Below are 19,009 nucleotides of genomic sequence, written 5' to 3'. Positions count from 1 at the left end.
TTCTGTGTCTGAATTACCTCACTCAAAATGTTTTCTAGCTCCATTTATTTTCCTGCAAAATTCAAGCAGTCATTATTTTTTTCTGCTGTGTAGTACTCCATTGTGTAAATGTACCACATTTTCCTTATCCATTCTTCAATCGAAGGGCATTTAGGTTGTTTCCAGGTTCTGGATATAACAAACAAAGCTGCTATGAAGATAATTGAGCACATGTCCATGTGATACAATTGAGCATCCTTTGGATATGTACCCAAAAGTGTTATTACTAGGTCTTGAGGAAGGTTGTTTCCTAATTTTCTGAGAAATCACCACACTGACATACAAAGGGGTTTTACCAGCTTGCACTCCCACCAGCAATGTAGAAGTGTTCCAGTCCTAATCTTTTAAATTGAGGTGATAGAACACACATTGTATGGTATATGATACACACATTATATACAACTTGGATAAATAATTTGATTTCTGTCAATATGAGAATCCCATGACCATCAGGCTAAGGAGGTGGCTAAGCAAATAAAGTATGTGCTGTGAACATGAGGATTGGAGTTCAGATCTCTAGAACCCTTGTAAAAAGACTAGATAGGCTTGTTGGCTGCCTGTACCACAGTCATTCAGGAGACACAGACAGCAGATTCATGGGGCATGCCAGCTAGCTAACCTAGTCAGAACCATAATCAGTGAGAGACCCTGCCTTGGTAGAGCAGAGAGCAACTGAGGAAGATAATGTCAACTTCGTGCCATCACACACACACACACACACACACACACACACACACACAAACATGTACACCCCTTCTATGTGTGCCCACAGATTCAAACACACATGCCATCTGTTATGATCTGCTAGACTGGGTACCCTGTACCTTTAAGAGACAAGCCCACGCACTCCCCCCATCCACCTAGACAAGGGGATCTTCTGCCTCTTCCAGCCTGTGCCCTCTCTCTTCCCGTCCCTCTTCTGAAGAAGTGGATGCTGCCTCTCTCTCCTCCCCCTTCGCCCCTCACTCTCCCCCACTTTTCCTCTGTTCCTTTCCTTCCATAATCCACTAAATAAACTCAATACCCAAACTCTCTCTGCATGGCATACCTGTCTGTCTCTCACCCACAATGGTCTCCCACTCGCCTGGGAAGCACTGAGGCCTCAAGTGATGTGACCAGCTGCCCCTCATAGTCTGTTGCTGCCCCTCGGGGGACTGCTACCCCCTTGGGTCACCTGCCAATGGCCAAGGCCTCTGGGGACTCACCGAGTCACCAGCCGCTGCCCCTTGTGAGATCACCATCACTGGCCTCTCCTCCCACTATATCTTTAAAAAGAATAGCAACATTCACAAATACACTTGATATAGATATACTGACATCCACTTTGGTATACAGTATTTAGAGATTGCTTTTCACGGTATTCTTTTAAAAGTGTTTTTAATTGAAATAGAATTGTATCACTTTCTCCACCCTTTCCTCCCACAAACCCCATCCTATGTCTTGTTGATAGCCTCTTTAATTATATTTGTTACATATGTGTATATGTACATGTACATGTGTAAGCACAAAAATATGTAAATAGAGCCTGCTGGGCCCATTGCTTGTTGTGTGTATTTGGCTTCAAGGCTGATCACTCTACACTGAACAACCAATAAAGGGACTCATCCCTGGAAGAAGATAATTTCCCCAGCAGTCAGTTGTCTGGCGTTTGTTGTCCAGGATTAAGACCCTGCTAAAATTTCAAACCATTCTAGTGTGTCCATTGATAATGCCATTGTTCCAGTCATTTATATAGCCGTTTCTAGGAAAGACTGCTTCATGGCCAAGTTCCTGGTATTCTGGTCCTTACAGTCTTTCCCTCCCCTTCCGACACATTTTGAGTCATGGACTTAGGTAATGTAGATGAGTTCATCGGAGTTGGGCTCCCCACACTCAGTTGACTATTGGAAGTCAGGCTACCTAGAGCAGCAATAGGACAGCTCTGTCTGGAGGCTGGTACAGCAATGGGACAGCTCAGCCCTGGAGCAAAGGTGTCCTTTCAGGAAGCCAGGCTACCTGAAGCTGGGGTGCGGTGGGAGATGGTCTCCCCGCAGTATATAGGGATCCTGCTCCTCTCCTGGAGAGCCATTACAGCTGAGTTCTGCTGTGTTCCCTTACCAGAGCTTACTAGCAGAGCTTTGTGCTTCTCTGGCTGAAGATGTTTCTTCTGCTAATACTCTGCTAAAGGGAAGCCGGGTGCAGAAATATAGCAATCTCCTCTGGCTTCAGCAAAATGTTGTTACTTTTCCTCCACTGGCCTTGTTAACGCCCCCCCTAAGGAGCATCCTAGCAATGCTGTTCTTTTCTGCTCCTCCTTGCTGAGGCCCCCTAGGGAGCATCTCAGCAAGGTTTTTCAGCTCAGTCCCCTAAGCCTTCCAGGACGAGTCCCGGAGAGTGGCTGCCTCTGCCAGGGCGGGATTAATGGCAGCTCTCAACTGAAGGGTGGAAAGGCTTATATAGGGCTTCTTAGGGGTGGAGTTTTCCCAGGGAGACAGGGGATTGGCTATTTGTCCCTGCTCGGGGGCTGGTTAGTTTAGCTGGCCAGGGGCAGAGATGGCTCTCACTTCATGGCCAAACTGTGTTTCTTTCACTGGTCCTTTTTAGCTTTTTGACTCTAATCTTAGGAACAGGGCATATTTCTTTCACTGGCTCTGATTCTAGGGACAAAGTGTGTTTCTTTGACACTAGTTTCAGAGCCAGGGCACATACATGTCTTTAGTTCTGAGATCAGGGATAAAAATGTTTCTTTCCTGGCTCAGGTCTGAATATAGGGTGCGTTTCTTTCTCTGGCTCTGGGTGCTCAGCGATCGTCGGTTTCCTGCTTCAGGTGTCCCTTTTACCCTGCAGAAGCTGCATTAGAACATGGAGGAAGAACAGAAATGTAAGTGGGTGGGGTGCAAGCCACAACATTATACAGTAATTGCTCAGCCATCTTTTCATGAGAGACTTATCAGAACCAAGGGATCTGGTAAAGGCTAAACCAAAGGCCTTTGGGCGTTATTGCTTTGTGTTATAAAGTGGCTGTCCTTTGCTGTAGATTTTTCGCTGTAGCTAACATCCTTTCAGTTACATATTTGGAAATTAATCTCCACAGTTCAGAACTGTTTAGTGAAAACAGTTTCCCACTGGCCAGGCCTTGTTCCTCTCTCCTAGGTAAGCACAGAGATCTGCCTTCCTGCAATTATCTTTATCAGCAGGTATCTGGTCAGAGTTTAGGGTCCAGGAAAAGAGCATCCCATCTAAGGTATTCACAGATCTCCTACCCTACAACACCCATGATCAGAACAGCTGATAACAGCATAGCCCAGAACTGATAATTTAGAGGCTCAGGTCTCTTCTTCACTTAGAGCAGTAAGTCTAGTTCCAGGCCGATAGAAACCACGATATCTGGTATATGTGCTATGTGTCTGATCAAGAGCCATCAGCTTTCCCTAGGTTGCCTAGTTACCTCACAGTCTCCATACATACTGGGAGAAAAGGAGTGGCGTGCCAATTTAAACAATCCAGGCCCTATTCATAATTTTACTAAATAAACTCCTTAGCTCTTTATTAACCACCTAAAAATGTAGCATAGCACACTAGCTATCCCTTCTAGAATTCCTTGATGATTTAATTCCTTTTCTTAACTTTGAATTAAGGAGTTCACTGGACATGTACTAGTCACTCCCATGGGTGTGTGTGTATGTGTGTGTGTGTGTGTGTGTAACCCCTTCTCTGACTCAGGGAAAAAGAATTCTGGCCCTGGAACCTGCTGGGGCTGGGGAATTGCTGGCTTTAAGGATATATATGACTGGGGACATTTGTACAATCTAAGGACAAGGAAGAATGAATGATGTATGTAGAACAAGGAGAACAAGTAATGGATGCAACAGTGAGAGATGAGGGGTTGAGAGAAAAGGATAAAGAAATATGGGCAGACGATTCCTATTGTGAGTAGATTTCTTACCCCCTCAGATTTCTAGCCCCCCCCTTTAGCTATCCATGGCATCTTTAATTGAACCCTGAAACGGAGTCTTACAGGCAAAAATCTTTAAAGGCCCCCTGTATGGGTGCATGGAGACAGAACATGAGACTTGGCCTTGCTTTACAACAACTTGCTATGAAAATAATCCAGCCCTGTGAGAGAATAAAACCCTTCACAAGGGAAGAGGCTTCTTGAAACAAACACCTATTAAAGGCAATACTATGGCCACCAAGATGGCTGAGTGGGTAAAAGTGGTCACTGCATCGTAACAATGAGTTTGCGGCCTAGGCCCCAGTCCAGGTGCGGTGACACACCTGTCATCTCAGCACTTATCCTGTGAGATGGGAGGCAGTGACAGTACAATGGGCTGGAAGCCTTCAGGACAGATATCCTGAACTACACAGTGCAGCAGAAACAACGGAACACATGTGTAACACTGTTACACAAGTCAGTATCTGTGTTCTTTTCCGTTATGTTTTAGAATTTTTATTTATTTTGAGGTAGGATCTCCCTGTCTATCCCTGGTTGGTCTAGAAGTCACTATATTTGCTGTACGTAGACCAGGCTGCCCTATGGCAACCCTCATGTCTCTGCTTCCTAAATGCTGGGATCACACACGTACACCCCCAGGCACCGATGAAACGCTGAGCCTTTAGCGACACAAAATGTGAGAATCATTTCATGGCTGTTTTTAAAAGTGGTTGTGTTGTGCCTGAGTCCTAGGACCCCCAAGAAGACCACCACAGAGCCACACTTCCAAATGCAAAAGAAAGGTTTCGTTTATTAAGTATGGGCTATCAAGGGTCCCCTGCCTCACAGTCTGACACAGAAGATGGAGAAGGACCCTGTCTGTTGACAGAGGTTTCTGTCCTGCCCAGTCTTGCAGCCGTTCAGCCCCAAGGAAATACAGAGGTCTATATTAATTATAAACTGATTGGCCTAGTAGCTCAGGCTTCTTATTAATTCTTAAAACTTATATTAGTCCATAATTCTTGTCTGTGATAGCCACATGGCTTGATACCTTTTATGGCAAGGCAGTCACATCTTGCTTGCTCCGTGTCTGGCTTCCTCTGTCTGAGTGATGACCGCAGACTGACCTTTTCTCTTCCCAAAATTCTGTTCTCATTGTCCCGCCTCTACTTCCTGCCTGGTCACCCTGCCTATACTTCCTGCCTTGCTACTGGCCAATAAGCATTTTATTAAACAAGTACAAGAAACAAATCTTTACAGGGTAAAACCATTGTCCCACAGCACCTGTCTATTTTTGTAAGGGGTTTATAAAGACAAAACCCACAAAGCAGTCACAAGGTTACAGTCTCAAAATACAAAATTCTTTATCCTATATCACAATTGGCTAAAGGTGTGGTAAAGCTCAACTGTTAGTTCCTGATAGGCTATTAGTCTCTAAGGGGGACAGCAACAGCCCTCCTGGTTACATATGTCCTCCAGACAGCTGCTGACCCTTTGCTAGCATGGGGGTTGCCTGGAGACTTATCTGATTGGTCCATTGTTTCTCACCCAGTAGGGGAAGTTTAGGTGGTCAGCATATTGTCAGCAGTTTTGGGTAACTTGAGTTTTCCCTTTAGCAAATACTTCCCCTAAAAGGGGGCTAGCGACCCCCAGCTTTCCTCAGGGGTAGGGGTGAAGTTAGAAGTCCTACAAGGTCCCAGCATAAAAAGGAATCTTTTCTAGTCTCACAGCTGATTTATCATACAAGGCAAGATTTTGTAGAAAAGAATCATATCAAACTAGAAAATTATTTGCTACCTCACAGGCCTCATAAGTAACCAGGCATGCAAAGCTGCTCAAGATAACTTGATTTATCTTAGGGGTAAAAAGACAAAGGACAGGAAAGACCATTCTTGACTACTTCCTTGACACTGCTTATATCTACCTGCCTAGCGTATCCAGTATGCTCTAGAACTCTGATATAATCCCCGGACTGGGATTAGAGGCGTGCCCCACAATGTCCTGGCACATCTATTTCTTATTTCGAGGGAAATCCATAGCAGGATAAGAGGAAGAATTTAGAGGAAGAGGAAACAGATGTGCTTTCTAGTGCTTTTTTTGCCAGATTTTAAAAAATAAGAACTGTCACTCTCAAAGCAGGAAAACTTACCCACAGAGGGAAAGACTTAGCCCTTTCCCAGGTCATAGGCACTATTTATTTGTTATTGTTATCTTTCTTTCGGCCCAGCTATCAGCAAGACTGGTGAACAGGTTATACTACATCTTGAGGAAAACAACTTCCCCTGTGAGTTGTCTTTTCCTTTTTCCTTTCTTAGAGGCCTAAGCCAACAAGTCGGCTGGTAAGGAAAGGGAAAAGTCAATTTAGACACGAGTAAGGTTTGGTTATTACTGCTTAAGCTCAATTCTAACAGCAGCAAAATTCAACAAAGAGAAACTGGCCTTAAGCAGATAACTTACTGCTCCATGTCTCCAAACCCTTCCAGCATAAGAGCATGTATACTAAGACCTTATGCTGTAAAAGGCTGAACTGAGTTTTCCACAGCAGGCAAGCTGTTCAGGGCCCCCAAAGACATCCATGTCTGTCTAATCCCTAGAAGCAGCCAATAAATTAGAGGACTCCCTCTACTTATCATGGAAGGCTTTGAAGATGGAGGAGTATAGTGATCTCTAATAATTACAAAGAGCACCAAGGTCGACTCTTCTCTAGCGCTTCTAACAGAAAACAACCCAGCCAGCCTTGGTTTTAACCACTGTGACTTGTGTTTAATCCTCTCAGAACTCTCGCAGAATTCACCCAACAACAGGAGGGCACTAGCGCACACTCTCACTGGCGGGTTGGAGAGACTGGGGGAAAGTCTATAAAAACTCCTCATTGGGAATTATCGCTACAGGAATATCATTAGTCCTCTAAGTATCCATGTCACAGCACGCACGATATGCTGTGCTAGGGATGCCCCTGCCTTCTCTTTCCACTCAAGTCACTTGAAAAAGAGATTTTATTTTTGTAAAGCTAGAGGTAGAACACAGTGCCCCTGGTATGCCAAGGAAGCCCTGTGTCGCTGAGCCACAAGCCCTCTCCGCCACAAATTTTAAAATGAATATTCTCAAAAATTAATGTATAACGTATTACAAAAAAGCAAAACAAGCAGCATTTTCTTGTCTAAGAGTAATCTTCCGTGAAACTCAAACAGCACAGGATTCTGTCATCTTTATAGAAGACTGACTAGCTGGCTCTAAGTACTGTCTAAAAAAATATAGATGCTTTACCCCGGCAAAAAAAGAATTAGGCTACAGGTTTGCAGTGGGAGCCCAAGTCACACCCAAGGCAGTAAATATCATCAAAATAATACATATTCATAACATATTAAATATACATGAGACACAATCACCTCATGTCTTAGTTCTGCCACCCAGTGGGCGACACCCATACTGGTCCCACAGGTCCTGCTCTGTTACAAACTCTGCACCCTTTTTGTTCACCAGGCTGGGCAAGCACCGGCAGAGGCCAGGCATTTATGTACCTTCCTGCTTGTCACAACCCAGCTCCCTGGGCAAGGGGGACAGGTTTCCTGTGTATTGAGACACACGACAAGAACCCAATATGTAAGACCACGTGGTACATTAAGATTCTCTCAAGAATTATTATTTTTTTTTTGAAATGCGTGATTTGGATTTTTAAGGATTCTTCTCCTTGCGTATTTTAAACGTATAACGTGCGACGGGGTGTAAGGCTAGGTGACGGTGACACCGTGGTACACACCACCACAGGCCCCGCCGCACTTGGCGCTGGTCTGGAGGGAATCGTGGGGTCCCACGCTCGCTTCCGCCCGCTTCGGTTTCTCTCACGGTGCGAGCAGGCCGAGGGGACGTCAGGCTTCGCCGCGATGCCGGGGACCGCCCGTTCCCGAAATCGCCTCTCTGCCGGGGCCGCCTGCTGTCCCTTCACGTGGACGCCGGCGGGGCAACAGCGAAGACGTAAGTGACGTGAACAAGTCGCGAAACGAGACGTGATCCCCGGAGGTCCGGAGGAACCTCCGCCGCTCGCCCAGCGGCTCTCCCGGCGGCCACGCCCAGGTCAGCCGTCCCGACCAATAGGAGCCGACACCCCCCCCCCAGCGCGCCCCTCGGGAGGAAGTGCTGGGACGGCAGGACGCCGAACGGCCGTTCACGGCAACGCGGTGACGTCACGCGCGTGCGAAGGGCTCCGACTCCCGCAGCTTCTCTTCCAGTTCAGCGGGTCAGGGCCGGCCGGGTGCGGGTCGCAGAGCTGGCTGTTCAGCGCGGGTGCGCTCGGGGCGGGCGGGCTTTCTGGTGGGTGAGGCTGGAGGGGGCGGAGGTGTGAGAGCCGCGCCGCTCTCCTCCCGATCAGTCGCTGGACAGCGCCGTGAGCCTGGGGACTCAAGTCGGGGCAGAGGCAGGTGGACCCGAGGGCCCGCTCGAGCCGCAGGCTTGAACTTCACCCAGGGAGCAGCCTCCGCCTGTCCCGCCTGGCCGCACACGCGTGACTTCCCCTGCGAGCCGGCTGGCCGTGAAGTCCGCCGGGGCGGCCACCCCGCTGCCCTGTCCCGGTGAAGCTGCCGGGGCGGCTGGCGCGGGATCTCAAGCAGATGCGGGGTCCTCCGGCAGCGCAGCCACCAGCCGCCCAGCTTGCTATGCCTCTGCGCTGCGAGGTGAGTCGCCAGCCGCCTGGTGTCACGCCTGGGCGGCGGTGGACCGCGAGCCCGGGCTCTGGCGTCCCCGTCACTTTGCACAGTGGTACCTACCTACCTGGTGTCCATCCCGTTAAAATATCTCCCATTTCCTCCAGGAGCCGTCGAACGACCTATAAGAACTAGAATTAGGTGCCAGGACAGAATTAATCTTGAACTTGCCCAAATTTAGCAATAACATTTAGTTCTATCTTTAGACCTACGCATATCAAATCTTTTTGTGTGTGTGTATGCAAATATTTGCGTGTTGGTAGTAAACTTGTCGAACCGGAAATTACTTTGGAGAACATTTCATGTGGTACGCTTTATTTAAAGTGTGGCGTTTTAAAATTAGAGTACAAGAAAGTTAATTACATATTCATCAGGTGTATTCTAATTCTAGATCCAGATTTCTATTTCCTTTGGAAACAATGACTGTTTATGACAACTGAACCAATGATGACCGTGCTTTTTAATAGCCCCCTCTTTGTGAGTGTGTCTAAATTCAAAAATTCAGTTCTGCAAACTTTTTTGAGCCCTTGTATTCAGTGCCTTCTCTACCACTGTGGCTTCTGTATAATTGACACTTTGTAGATGTGCTTTTAGCCCATGAAGAATTTACATGATTATTTTTTCTGGGGGGTCAGTGTTACAAACCTTTGTAAATGACTTAAAAACAGGATTTCAGTTCGGGAATGTGTTCCGGAAGTCCAGTGCTTATGTGTGTATTGTTGACCAGTCTCAAAAGGCGCTGCTTCTGCTGATGTCCTATTTTATATGGCTCTAAAATCAGGCGTATGACTTACGGGTAGTTTATCAAATTGAATAAGTTTAGAAATGTTCATATGGTGTTGGCAGAATTACAAATAGCATTCAGCCCCCACCCCTTCCTCTTTGCTACTTCAAAGACTTTGAGCGGCAGCTCCAGTTATTTGAAGAGGTCAGTATGAATAACTTAGGTCATTACTTGGAAGTAGTGCTGTCTTATGTACCTCGTGAAGCCTTTAAGGAATTAGCCTGGTTTTGAATATATGTCGTTCAGAAGAACAGATTTGTTAAACTTCTGGGCTTGTGGTAGAAAAAATGGCAACTGTCCAAGTCATGTTGGTGATAGACTTTCTGTTTCCTGTTGTGACATGTTGGTAATAATTTTCAGACCTCTCCAGAAGCCAGATTTGATCTCTGCGGTGGGTCGCAAATTAAAGTTGTATCCTGTGGGTTTGACCACTATCGCTGCTTTGTGGAATTTTTAACTTGCTTTGTAGTCAAAATTGTCAGAGGACACTATATATACATACACACACACACACACACACACACACACATATAAGCTGAGTACTTTCTGTGGTTTAGGGGGTGTGTGTTAGAGAGGGAGAGGGAGAGGAGAAAGAGACATACACACAGGGAGAGCACTCAAGTTTTCACCAATCTTACAAAGTAGATACATTCACTTTGTCCATTTAATAGGTGTGGAAATTTGAGAAAGAATTTAGTTAGTATTCCTACGGCCCCACAGCAATAAGTGTCAGAACTGAGGCTTCGGCAGTGTCATTCCAGAGCTCTTCCTTCCTGTCCTCAGTGGCTACACTGTTGAAGCTCTCCTAGGTGACACTCCATGGAAGAAGGTGGAGTGAGACACGCCACCATAGGTCCATTCGTTTATAACTCATAAAAGGGATGTGCAATTGTAGAAACACTTGTAAGTGTTGTTTCTGAAAAGGGAAGTTTCCAGCACTGCTGTTTTGATGAACTTTATGATAGTTTTTCTGTGCACAGCTGTCTTTGTTTTTAGGCATTCAGCTGCAGTTCTTGTGAAGTGTCCCCTAGTTGAGCATGACGTGTAGGAAGACTGCTTTGTGCACTATGGACCTCAGAGATTTGCCTTAGCTGGGAGGGACTTGAAGAGGCCTTGTAAAGTCATGAAAACTGTTTGATTTTAAAGTCGTGGCCTTCATAGTAGCTTTAAAACTGGGTTATTGTTTTATATTTTTCTCCTTCTTATTATGAGCCCTATACTTGTGGATTTCCCCCCGCCCTGCCTTTTAAAAACTTTGCAGTGCTTAATTTCCCCTTTTCTCGATGCTTGTCCTTGTTTTCAAATGTACTTATGTGTGCGTATTTGAGGCACAAATGGTACGTTGGTAGAAGTATCCATTGTGGAGACATTAAGTCAGATCCACACAGATGATTTGTTGTTCAGGTATGGTGGAAACACCGTGTGAAGTGGCAGTGTAAAGACCTGCAGCTCATCATGTGTAGCCGTGCTTGCTGTGCAGTTAAGTCACTAATTGCCTAGGTAGCAAAACCTGTACCCTTTGACCAGCACCCTCCCCTGCTTCCAGACCTGCAAGCCCTTGAGATCAGCATTTCTACTCTGCTTTTGAACTGGACTCTTAGATTCCATGTGTTGGTGAGATCATGCAGTGTTTTTTCTGTGCTTATTTACTGTATGTTGATAGACACTTATGTTTTCATATCTTGACTTTTCTAATAGTATTTAATTTAAAAGAATTTGTAGGGGAGAGACATCATTGGGAACCTTCATCTGGGGATGGATGGAGATAGAGACAGAGACCCACACTGGAGCACTGGACTGAGCTCCCAAGGTACCAATGAGGAGCAGAAGGAGGGAGAAGATGAGCAAGGAAGTCAGGACCATGAGGGGCACACCCACCCACTGAGACAATGGGGCTGATCTATTGGGAGCTCACCAAGGCCAGCTGGACTGTGACTGAAAAAGCATGGGATAAAACCGGACTCTCTGAACATGGCGAACAATGAGGGCTGATGAGAAGCCAAGGACAATGGCAAGGGGTTTTGACCCTACTTCATGTTCTGGCTTTGTGGGAGCCTAGCCAGTTTGGTTGTTCACCTTCCTAGACATGGACGGAGGGGGGAGGACCTTGGACTTTCCACAGGGCAGGGAACCCTGACTGCTCTTTGGACTGGAGAGGAAGGGGGAGAGGAGTTTGGGAGAGGGGGAGAAGGGTGGGAGGAGGGGGAGGGAAACGGGAGGCTGGGAGGAGGCGGATACTTTTTTTTTCCTTTTCTCAATAAAAAAAAAAGAATAACATTAAGAAATATTCTTCAGGGAGCTAATTGCTCAGTTTTTTGAACTAAAATATATAAGATGCAGTTTCGACACGACGTGCTAAGTAAACAGTAACAATTAAAAAAACCAAGTAATGTTACTTTTGGGAGACTAGTTATCGATTATTGTTTTACCTTGTAATGTGATAAATTCTGTCTTCATAACCCAGTGGATCTACTCAGTAATCCCTCCCCAATTTATTCTTGCTCTTTTGTCCCCCACCCTTTAGAATAAAGTTTTTTAGAACAAAGTTTTTTAAACTTTTTGGCTTTCTAAAAATTATTTATATATTTTATGTATATGGGTTCTTTGCATGTACATCTGCACACCAGAAGAGGGTGTCAGATTCCATTATAGATCAGACAGTTGGGAGCTGCCCCGTGAGTGCTGGGAGTTGAACTTAGGACCTCTGGCTAAGAAAAATAATTATATAAAACTAATTTGAGAGGTTAATTTTACTTTGGGTACTTATTTATTTTTTTTTAAAGATTTATTTATTATGTATACAACACTCTGCCTCGATGTATGCTCGCACACCAGAGGGGGGCGCCAGATGTCAGTACAGATGGTTGTCAGCCACCATGTGGTTGCTGGGAATTGAACTCAGGACCTCTGGAAGAGCAGCCAGTGCTCTTAACCTCTGAGCCATCTCTCCAGCCCTGGGTACTTATTTTTAAATTGAACCATACCCAATGCTGATAGTCTTACTATAGTACATTCAATTTCTGTTGTCTAGTGATTTCTCTGATTATTCTAAATATTAATTTTCCTCAAAAGACTACATATTTGCATGTATGTGTATATTATACATACACACGCATATATTACAATTGTTCTTTTACATTTACTTAAGAAAGGGTCCAGATAGAGAGAGGAGAGAAAATGAAGTGGGGCTGAAAATGACTAAACTTCATTATATAGATACATGAAACTATCAAAGTAATAAAATTATAAAAAGATTGCTTATTAAAATATTCTCAGTTAATGCAAATTATTAAATTCCTTCTGATGTATATAAATTTTAATTGTACTTTAGTATATAAATATCACCTTCAATGATGCCTCAATTTGATGTATCTCAAATTGTTTACTAACATTGTGATTTATACCTAATTTCCACTTTGTACTGACCTACAAATAAAGGTTGATAATTTATTAATAGCTAGTATTGATTAGTAATTAGTTTTGCTTGATTTCAGTTTAGTATGTCTTCCCACTCCGCTTTGTAATCCCCTGATAGAAAAGGAGAAAAGACTTCCCCTCAGTTGGCATCAGATGGGGAGAGAATGTGCTGGATCCTCCTGAAGGAATCCCAGTGGCTTTGCCACCTGGTGTCTGCTCCTGTCCTCATGTCCTGGGATGGTGGCCTAGAAACATGTCCACCTGCTCTTTCTCTGTTCCTCTACTTCCTCCTTTCATTAACTTTCCTACTTCTAGAAGGAGTGAAATCTTTTTGTTAAATGTGGAGAAGAACTTTTTTAAAAACTATTTTTAGCTAATGCAGTCTCTGTCGTGTGGTAAAGTTCCCAGGCATACAGACCATCAAGCCTTTCTCGAAGCTAGAAGTTCATGTACCTACCTACACATGCTTTTTCTTGTCTCAACTTGGAAGTTCAGGTCATGCCACCTTTTTCCTTAGGTAGCTCCCCTCACCCCCAATCTTATGTACCTTTTTTTGAGACTCAAGACTATCCCCCCCCCAAAAAAAAGGAAGGAGTGCCTTAGTTAGGGTTTCTATTGCTGTGAAGAGACACTATGACCATGCCAACTTTTATAAAGGAAAATACTTAATTTGTGTTTCTTTCTTTTTTTGTTTTGTTTTGTTTTTGTTTTTTCGAGACAGGGTTTCTCTGTGGTTTTGGAGCCTGTCCTGGAACTAGCTCTTGTAGACCAGGCTGGTCTCGAACTCCCAGAGATTTAATTTGGGTTTCTTACAGTTCAGAAGTTCAGTCCATTATCATCATGGTGGGACATCGTGGCCTGCAGGCAGACGTGGTGCTGAAGAGGTAGCTGAGAGTCCTACATCTTACACAGGCAGCAGGAAGTAGTCTAAGACACTGGGCAGTGTCTTGAGTATAGGAGACCTCATATTCCGCCTCCACAGTAACATACTTTCTCCAACAAGGCCACACCTCCTAATGAACTTGTGGGGGCCATAACATTCAAACTACCTCAAAGAGCTTCATATTATCTACCACAGTGAGATACTGTAGTCTTTTCCTCTAAGTTTTGGAAGTTATGTTATCGGTCAGGTTCTGCTTTTTACTCTAAGAATACAAATCAGCTATATAAGAAAATATTATGTCTCCCTTGAAGATAATATTTAATGTATGCTGAAGTTTACTGAGGACTGTAAAAATATAGTATACAATAAAATTGCATTAATAGTTACATCAGTTTCTGGTACTTTTTAGCTGTTCTATAAATATTTGTGATTAAATGATTATTTTGAAATCATTAAAATAATCGTCACATTTTAATGTGAGACAAGTATAAACAAGTTTTTTGTTTTTCAAATTTTGTAAATATATATATATATATATACTATATAGTAAAATATGATCCCACCTATCCTCATTTATCCCTTCTAATGCCCTCCATGTTTCCTCCAACATTGCTCCTTTCCAATCTCATGTCTGTCTTTTCTTTTTTCTCTCATTTGGTGGGTTGATGGGTGGGTGGGTCTGTCTGTTCATCTTTTCTACCTTATCTATATCACCTACCGAGTCCACTTAGTGTTCCTCATATGTGTGTGGGTGTAGGACCATCTCCTGGAGTATGGCTGAAATCTACCAGTGGATACATCCTCACAAAATGGTTCTCTTTCTCCCAGCAGCTATTCATATCCACTGCCAACGGCTTCTTAGTGAGGGGTGAGACCTGGAGATCATCTACCCCATCTATATTGGGGTAGATTTGGGCCTTTGTGATCTTGTACAGGTCATATGCAGACCTGTAGTAACCGCAGCTTCTGTGAGTTCCTGAGTGTGATTGCCATGTCTTAGACAGAGGAAAGCTTCCACAGCCCTCCTCCTCATCCTCCAGCTCTTCCTGTGCCTTAGTGGTGTGGTGTGTGTGGATATAGCTGTCCAGTGCAGGGCTAAGTACTCAGTCTCGTGTCTCAGCACTTTAGTTTTACATGTCTCCACTGCAAAAAGAAGCACATGTGGGTGTAAACGTAAATATTTTGAAGGCAGTTTGACAGCACAACTGTCAAATTAAGAATAGCAGGTTTTACACTTGGGCCTGTGACCTCCCGAGCCATAGCTTTTGACCAGGACTCAGTTCCAGGCATGAGATTTCCTCGTCAGAGGAGGCTTCCTATCTAATCAGAAAGTGCCTGATTTTCCCTTAAAAGTCATACCATTGCCAGGCAGTGGTGGTGCGCATCTTTAATCCCAGCATTCAAGAGACAGAGGTGGGTGGATCTCTAAATTTGAGGTCAGCCTGGTCTACAGATTGAATTATAGGACAGCCAGAGCTATAGAAAGTAATACTGTCTAAAAAAGTAAATGATGCTCTATTGCACTAGTGGGCACATCTGCCTGGCAGGTTGGCTCTGCACGAATGGTCCAGTGCTGGGTAAGACCATGATGTCTCCTCTGCCGCAGTAGTTTGTTTAGCGCTGCCCAGCACTGTGAAAGCTAATCATCAAGGAGGGACTTTCCAGTCAGCTTAGGGCTCATTGCTCTGTGTTCTGCAGCCGAAGTATGTGGTGTCTTCAGCAACAGGATCTTGTAGTTGTGGTGGGTAACCAACGGTAGTAGCAGTAACCTGTGTTCTGGAGACCTCTGGGGCCTCCCTTGATGTGGGAGTGTCATATATCAATCTGTTGATTTCATTGGATAAGTAATAAACAAACTGCTTGGGCTCATAGCTTAGAACATAGGTGGGTGGGGTAAACAGAACAGAATGCTGGGAGGACGAGGAAGTGAGCTCAGACTCGACAGCTCTGCTGTCTGGAGCAGAGACGCCATGCTCCCGGCTCCTGGGCGGACGCGGGTATAGCTCTGCTCTCTGAGACATATGCAATGAAGCTCCGACCCGGGATGGACGTAGGCTAGAATCTTCCCAGTAAAACCGGTGCTCACAGATTATTAGAGATGGGTTGATCGGGATATCAGAATTAGCCAGTAAGGGCTAGAGCTAAAGGGCCAAGCAGTGTTTAAATGAATACAGTTTGTGTGTTGTTATTTCTGGCATAAGCTTGCAGGCAGCGGGGTGCTGGGGATGCAGCCCCACCGCTTCTATTACTACAGATGGCGCCCAACGTGGGGCGTAAGTCACAAACAATGCCACACCAGTTTGGAATTATGATTAATAGGGTGGTATTTATTTAAAGGGGAAAAAACTTACAGATCACTGTCAGCCCTCTGCGCAACCAGGAAGGGAGTCTAGTCGCCAGCGGAGCAGGAAGTGAAGAGAGAGAGGAGAGGGAAGTGGCCGCTTTTTTAAAGGGAGAGAGACCACGCCCCAATGGGCTGGTATCTCAGCAGCTATAGGCTGGAGGAGCCGAAGGACCTCCCGCAACACTCCCTGACCAGTTAAGTGGTAGAAAGGTATTCCATGCCTTGCTAGTAAAACCTTTAAACAATGTAGATAGGAATGTGCCTTACCTACCTATGGTTAGGCTTTCCCTCTCTGCCATCATTGCTTTGGCCACTTTGGTCTTTCTTTCTGGTGGCTGACATGGAAAGTTTCATTTGCACCTTTCATCGGTTGTGACCTACTTCTCTGTTTAGCTTACCAGCCAGACACACAGTTGGCTGACACACCTTCAGAGCTTAGCCATTACCTTCAACCTGCACAGGTACCTTTATAGGAGAAACAAAACTTGATTGAGACCACAAAGCTCTCTTAAGTTACCTGCTTGCAGGGTCTTTGGGAAATCAGTCTAGGAAATATTTATGTGTTTTAACAAGAAAAGTAATATCCATAGAGAAAAACTGATGAACTTTATCAAGATTAAATATTTTTGTTATGTGGTAGACCATCCTGGGCTACAGAATGAGACCATCTTACAAAAAACAAAACAAAATAAACAAACAGTACTTAAATTGAATACCTGATATGTATGCCACATACTTTGCTAACCATTGACTATGTAGTGAAAAACAAAAATTGAGCATTACTTGGTTTCAAGATATATTCTAGATCAGAAGATCAGTAAATTAATAAAATCTCATAAAGCTGTGGTCAGTGCTATACATTGGGAACTGAAAAAAACTAATAGAAAAATTTAACATAGGCAAACTTTGACTCAGGTACTAGGGGAGACTTTTTTTTTTGGTTAAGTTATTTAAATTTTTTGTATCTCATCTGTTAAGTGGAGAGAATAATAGCTCTCATACCTTATTATTGGCTCATATGTAATACACTTTTGTAAAGTGTAATGAGAGCACTAGAGAGATGTGTTTTCTGCCTAGAGTGATGCTTTTGTTTGTTAGTTGTTGAGGTTCTGAGATGGCTTATGTTCCTGAGGTTGGCTTGAACTCTGGATAATCCTGCTTCAGGTTCCCACAAGACTGTGCCAGATGCCTAGCTATTTAATGCATATTTGATGTGAGGTTTGAAGAATCAGTAGCAAGTTAGATGAAGAGGAGAGGGTGTGCTCCAGATCAAAGACATACTGAAGGCTGTGGACCAGGAGGCATATAAGGTCCTGGTTGGACTGAGAAAGTGGAAGATGACTGGTCTAGAGTCTAAAAGAAGTACACGCTTCAAAATGAGCCTGGGAACTGGGCGGGGACTGCCAGCCTGGGGCTTTTCTGCTTTGTTAAGGAGTTTGTCTCTTAAGAAATATGAAAAATAGGGCTGGAGAGTTGACTCAGTGGCTAAGAGCATTGCCTCCTCTTACAAAGGTCCTGAGTTCAATTCCCAGCAACCACATGGTGGCTCACAACCATCTGTAATGAGGTCTGGTGCTCTAACCATCTGTAATGAGGTCTGGTGCTCTCTTCTGGCCTGCAGACATACACACAGACAGAATATTGTATGTATAATAAATAAATAAAAATATTAAAAAAAGAAATATGAAAAATAATTAAATAATTAAAATATTTTAGTGCACAGAATAGGTATAGATTACTAGTCACACCTTCCTTTTCTTTCATTTTTTTTTTTTAGGGCTGGCTGCAAGATATAATATAAAGATCAAGTTAGAGGCAGACAAGGTACTTGTGCAGAGAGCGTTAGAAATTTGTTACAGCACATTAGAATTTATCTCTGGGAATCTGATCTTCATTACTATATAGGAAATATGCTTACAAGCTACCCTCTACTATACAAAAATTGATTTAAGTAATACATTAACACTCTTGGAATATTATAAAATAATCAAAGCATTTTTAAAGTTGCAGAACAACAAATATTTATTTGTAGTTTACTTCCAAAGCTGTTTATCTCAAGGCCAGCTTACTGTTGTTGCAAAGGGTGTGTATGTGTTGAAAACTGAAAACGAAAACCTTTATTGTTAAGACACTGTTATGCTCATTTTTCATGTACAGAAAGAAAAGTAACAAGGAGGCGACATTGTCTAAGAACTCTTGAGTCTTGGTTGAGTTTGGGAACTTTGATTCTCTTGTGTTCTGTGCGCACTTACTTACTGTGACTTTCTAGTCAGTCTTGTTTTATAAGCTTTACTAGTTTAACTCCCTCTATGGTTGATGAGTCTCACACATGCCAGCATACTTATAAATTTTCATATTGATAGTGAGACTGGAATAGATGTATTAAATGAGCTGGATGCTGGTGGCTCATGCCTTGGGATGCAGAGGCAGGTAGATCTCTGAGTTTGAGGTCAGCCTGGTCTATAGAGTGAATTCCAGACCAGCCAGGGCTACACAGAGAAACCCTGTCTCGAAAAAAAGATGTAGGAGTATTATTTTGGTATATAAAGAGTGAAAATAAAATTTGGTTTTACCTATGTTGAAAAAAAATGAAAAAAATTAACTATTTTCAGTTTTTCCTGGTTAATGTTTGACCCTGAGCTCCCAATACTTAAATATTTCAAGTTAATTTAAAAGATTTTAACTTACAATGTTAACTTTAAAAATTAGGTAGCACTTGCCTGAAGTAAAATCCCAAGGACTTGGAATTTCAGCCATTTGCTGTCTTTCCTGTGGACCTTTCCCTTGCAAAGGCCTGTCCTGTCCATGCACACGTAAGGATTGCATACTCTGATTCCCTGTCCTGTCCATGCACACGTAAGCGATTGCATACTCTGATTCTCCCTGTCCTGTCCATGCACACGTAAGCGATTGCATACTCTGATTCTCC

The 19,009-nt window shown here is 43.8% G+C and overlaps 1 protein-coding gene across 3 annotated transcripts in view; it reads left to right on the top strand.

The window, feature by feature from the left end:
• Positions 1–8,409: 8,409 nt before the first annotated feature.
• The window catches only part of Clcn3 (chloride voltage-gated channel 3), an 81,922-nt gene continuing 71,322 nt past the window's right edge, over positions 8,410–19,009 (top strand). For 2 of the 3 annotated variants that reach the window (XM_005368100.2, XM_005368098.3), the window contains exon 1: positions 8,545–8,622. The gene's annotated coding sequence lies outside the window, so the exon portion shown is untranslated. Of the gene's footprint in view, positions 8,623–19,009 lie in introns of all 3 variants that reach the window. The other variant, XM_005368102.3, reaches the window with a different exon arrangement.

The sequence above is a fragment of the Microtus ochrogaster genome, unplaced genomic scaffold (assembly GCF_000317375.1).
Source record: "Microtus ochrogaster isolate Prairie Vole_2 unplaced genomic scaffold, MicOch1.0 UNK28, whole genome shotgun sequence".
Classification (NCBI taxonomy): domain Eukaryota; kingdom Metazoa; phylum Chordata; class Mammalia; order Rodentia; family Cricetidae; genus Microtus; species Microtus ochrogaster.
This window is presented reverse-complemented; position numbering and strand designations above follow the sequence as displayed.